The following is a 4,730-nucleotide window of genomic DNA, read 5'->3' on the forward strand; positions in this document are numbered from 1 at the left end:
AAACAATGTTTAATTAAGGCTCATGTATGTAGGACCATACATTATGATGCAGCAAAATATCCATGTTATTGCATAACTTATTGCCAAACCACAGGCTTTCGAGCGACTCTGTCGATATTTCACAACGATAATCATACAAAAAGCTACATATCGTTAAATGACAACTTTCTATCTCACCTTCAACAATATGTGCTAATGCAAAATCGAAGAGCATTATCATCATTTACCTTTCGTTGAGCGTTTGTTAAGGTGCTTTAGTAGTTTTGAGCATTGCTTGTTTTATATGCTTAAACTGCAATAATTTGTTGGTTTAAGTGCATCACTGCATACCGTCATCAATTCCAAAAAATTCTGCACATTGGGAAAAACGCGCACAAACTTTGCTTGTTCGAAGTCACTGATCAATCTACCCGCGGATGGATACTTCCATCGACGGATGGCGCTAAAGTCAAAACATTTTTTTACCGGGCTAGTCCTTGGTTGAAGTAATGTAAGATTTACCAGATCAGTCAAAAATGCGTGCGAACTTATGTTTTTTTGTTTTCACCAGGCTTGTATCACGCCTTAAACATTTCACACAAACGAAATTGAGAATATGTGACAGATACCTAAAGTGTATATTTAACAATATCATTTTGAAAAGGAATGGTCCGACATAATATCCTCTTTAACAAAGTGATTTTTGAGTTGAAAACCGCATTTTTTGGCATAAACGTGGCAAAAAATATTTTCGATGTGTGATTATAGTTGTCTGGCAGTTGCGTAAACAGTTTGACTTGCTGCTAATGTTTTCTTGACAAATGGTTCCCTGCCGATCTTTTACGTGGTCTAATGCGTAGTACGAATGAATTTCATCCACAACCCACCCGATCCGTCTGGAAGTCCCCGATTAAAATCGGCTGTGTTACGCAGAATAATGCGTTTCTTATCGGGCGGGATTAGAATCTTTAGAACCTGTGTTATAACACAGCCCGATTGCGGACGGTTTTATCGGTAATGGCAGTGGAGCATTAAATTTGTTTTTTATTGGCAAATATTATTTTTGCTGTGATAATAATCGCAGGTAAATTGGGTTTTATATCAAAATGGCAGTTAATTGTAAAACAGCAAGACAAAAACAAATGCATTCTAAGCTGTGAAATGAATATGTTAAACACTAAAATGAGCCAAGAATCAAGATTAAAGTACCTGATTGGCATCAGCCATCAAGGTTCTGGCAATGAAGCAATGGAAAGAAACCTTTCATTGAGAAGAATTTCCAGTTCTTACCTTTATATGAAGCAAAGTGAGGACCACCACACTGTCATATGAGGGACTTGTAGATTGAATTTGAATTGAAATGATTCACAGTAAGTGGCTGCCTTGTTACTGCCTTTCTGAACTCAACTCTTTCTGTGTTTCTGGCTCATGTTATTTTGAATTTTAGCACAGCTAAAACCCCCAATATTGAATATTAACTCTATTTTATAACACTCACTCTTTTGTTTAACCCATAATTGTCAAGTCAAATGAGCATACACTTTATCTTTATTTTTTTATTGCAGTTCACCATCTGGAAAAATGCTTAAAGCTTGAAAAAATCAACAGGAACATTCCATATCAAAAAAATTGAAGAAAGTCTTTCATTGCTGAAGAATTTTGTCGACAAAAACAGCACTCTCTTAAAGTGTCAGCAAAATCATTGATGTATACAACCTGTTACTTGCCTCACAGGAGAAAATTGTATGTCGAGATATGCACCACATACTTCAGTTTTACATGAATCAAATCCGAATATGTGTTATTTCTTTTCCACTGTTCTACCTGCCTGCAAGTTTATTTATTAGTTCTTATACCCAAATTAAGAATTTGTATTCAAACATTTGTAGGCGTTGATATTATTTTACCTCCATGGTGATTATGGTCTCATGTAAATTCTGAGAATGTTTTGCACTCTGATGTAGAATCGGACAGTAAAAGTGATTCATCAGAAATAAATTGAGAACCTCTAGTTTTGACCAGTAGTCTGCATGATAGCATGTTGTAACAATTGTGTGGTTCAACCTCATTTTCACATGATATCTGGTTTAATTTTCTTGATAATTCAGCAAATCATTACATTTTCAGCTGTACCATATTGTTTAACCTTTTTGTTTTATTTTAGTCTGTTTACTTAAAGATCCTTGTTTAGTATGTATACTATGTACTTGTAAATGCAGGTTTTTAACTGACCAATCAACCAATTGCTGTGAATGTAATTATTTATTCTCTTCCCATTTATTTCTGATTTCATATAACTATGGGACTCAACTTGAAAATGTTGAAGTGTGGAAATTGGGTTCATAAGGTGCTTTTGCCATCAATAAAGTGTTGTCCTCACTGTGCATTTGGTGTTTCATCATTTTCATTAGTACAGGCTTTAACGTGTTTGAGACCACTAACGGCTTGAGGTATATGGAAACGGTTTTTACACGCCAACTCTAAACAACATTCAGTAAACGCTTGCAAAATATCGTTTAAATCTGATCATAACGTCGAAAATGAAAGGCGTACATCATAAGCGAATACATGGCATAACCGCTTTAAAAATGATTTTTGCGATGTCGAATTATGTAGCCTATAAAAGCTCCAGATGACAAACGGTTTAAGGTAAACGCAAACGGTTTTTTACAGGTCAACTCTAAAATACATCTAGTAAAGCCATACAAAATATCGTTTAAATCTGATCATAACCTCGAAAATGAGAGACGTGCATCATAAGCGAACGCAGGGCATGACCGCTTTAAAAATGATTTTTGCGCTGTCGAATTATGTAGCCTATCAAAGCTCCAGATTTTAAACGGTTTTCACAGGTCAACTCTAAAATACATCCAGTAAAGGCATACAAAATGTCGTTTAAATCTGATCATAACCTCGTAAATGAGAGGCGTGCATCATAAGCGAATGCAGGGCGTGACCGCTTTAAATATGATTTTTGCGCAGTCAACCAATGGTATACAAGCTCCAGATGTTAAACGGTTAAAGATAAACACAAACGGTTTTCACAGGTCAACTCTAAAATACATCCAGTAAAGGCATACAAAATATTGTTTAAATCTGATCATAACCTCGGAAATGAGAGGCGTGCATCATAAGCGAATGCAGGGCGTGACCGCTTTAAATATGATTTTGCGCTGTCGAATTATGTAGCCTATAGAAGCTCCAGATTTTAAACGGTTAAAGATAAACACAAACGGTTTTCACAGGCCAACTCTAAAATACATCCAGTAAAGGCATACAAAATGTCGTTTGAATCTGATCATAACCTCGTAAATGAGAGGCGTGCATCATAAGCGAACGCAGGGCATGACCGCTGTAAAATGATTTTTGCGTGGTCTACCCACATAGCATGTACAGGCTCCAGATTTTAAACGGTTTAAAGTCATTATCACATTTAAACGATGTTTTGTATGCGTTTACTAGCTGTATTTTGGAGTTGACCTGTGAAAACCGTTTGTGTTTATCTTAAACCGTTTAAAATCTGGAGCTTGTATAGGCTACATTGGTCGACTGCCCAAAAATCATTTTTGAAGCGGTCATGCCCTGCGTTCGCTTATGATGCACGCCTCTCATTTACGAGGTTATGATCATATTCAAACGACATTTTGTATGCCTTTACTGGATGTATTTTAGAGTTGACCTGTAAAAACCGTTTGCGTTTATCTTTAACCGTTTATAATCTGGAGCTTTTATAGGCTACATAATTCGACAGCGCAAAAATCATTATTAAAGCGGTCACGCCCTGCATTCGCTTATGATGCACGCCTCTCATTTACGAGGTTATGATCAGATTTAAACGATATTTTGTATGCCTATACTGGATGTATTTTAGAGTTGACCTGTGAAAACCGTTTGTGTTTATCTTTAACCGTTTAACATCTGGAGCTTGTATACCATTGGTTGACTGCGCAAAAATCATATTTAAAGCGGTCACGCCCTGCATTCGCTTATGATGCACGCCTCTCATTTACGAGGTTATGATCAGATTTAAACGACATTTTGTATGCCTTTAATGGATGTATTTTAGAGTTGACCTGTGAAAACCGTTTGTGTTTATCTTTAACCGTTTAACATCTGGAGCTTTTATAGGCTACATAATTCGACAGCTCAAAATCATATTTAAAGCGGTCACGCCCTGCATTCGCTTATGATGCACGCCTCTCATTTCCGAGGTTATGATCAGATTTAAACAATATTTTGTATGCCTTTACTGGATGTATTTTAGAGTTGACCTGTGAAAACCGTTTGTGTTTATCTTTAACCGTTTAACATCTGGAGCTTGTATACCATTGGTTGACTGCGCAAAAATCATATTTAAAGCGGTCACGCCCTGCATTCGCTTATGATGCACGCCTCTCATTTACGAGGTTATGATCAGATTTAAACGACATTTTGTATGTCTTTACTGGATGTATTTTAGAGTTGACCTGTGAAAACCGTTTGTGTTTATCTTAAACCGTTTAAAATCTGGAGCTTTTATAGGCTACATAATTCGACAGCTCAAAAATCATTTTTAAAGCGGCCATGCCCTGCGTTCGCTTATGATGCACGTCTCTCATTTACGAGGTTATGATCAGATTTAAACGATATTTTGCAAGCGTTTACTGAATGTTGTTTAGAGATGGCGTGTAAAAACCGTTTCCATATACCTCAAGCCGTTAGTGGTCTCAAACACGTTAAAGCCTGTACTAATGAAAATGATGAAACACCAA

The 4,730-nt window shown here is 36.5% G+C and overlaps 1 long non-coding RNA gene across 1 annotated transcript; it reads left to right on the forward strand.

Moving 5' to 3' along the window:
• The first annotated feature begins 866 nt into the window (after positions 1-866).
• LOC145202627 (uncharacterized) lies at positions 867-2,363 on the forward strand. Its single transcript, XR_013853300.1, has 2 exons — positions 867-1,349; positions 1,545-2,363. It is a non-coding gene; the product is annotated as an uncharacterized LOC145202627 (long non-coding RNA).
• The last annotated feature ends 2,367 nt before the right edge of the window (positions 2,364-4,730 follow it).

This window comes from Phallusia mammillata, chromosome 7, assembly GCF_965637545.1.
Source record: "Phallusia mammillata chromosome 7, kaPhaMamm4.hap1.1, whole genome shotgun sequence".
Classification (NCBI taxonomy): Eukaryota; Metazoa; Chordata; class Ascidiacea; order Phlebobranchia; family Ascidiidae; genus Phallusia; species Phallusia mammillata.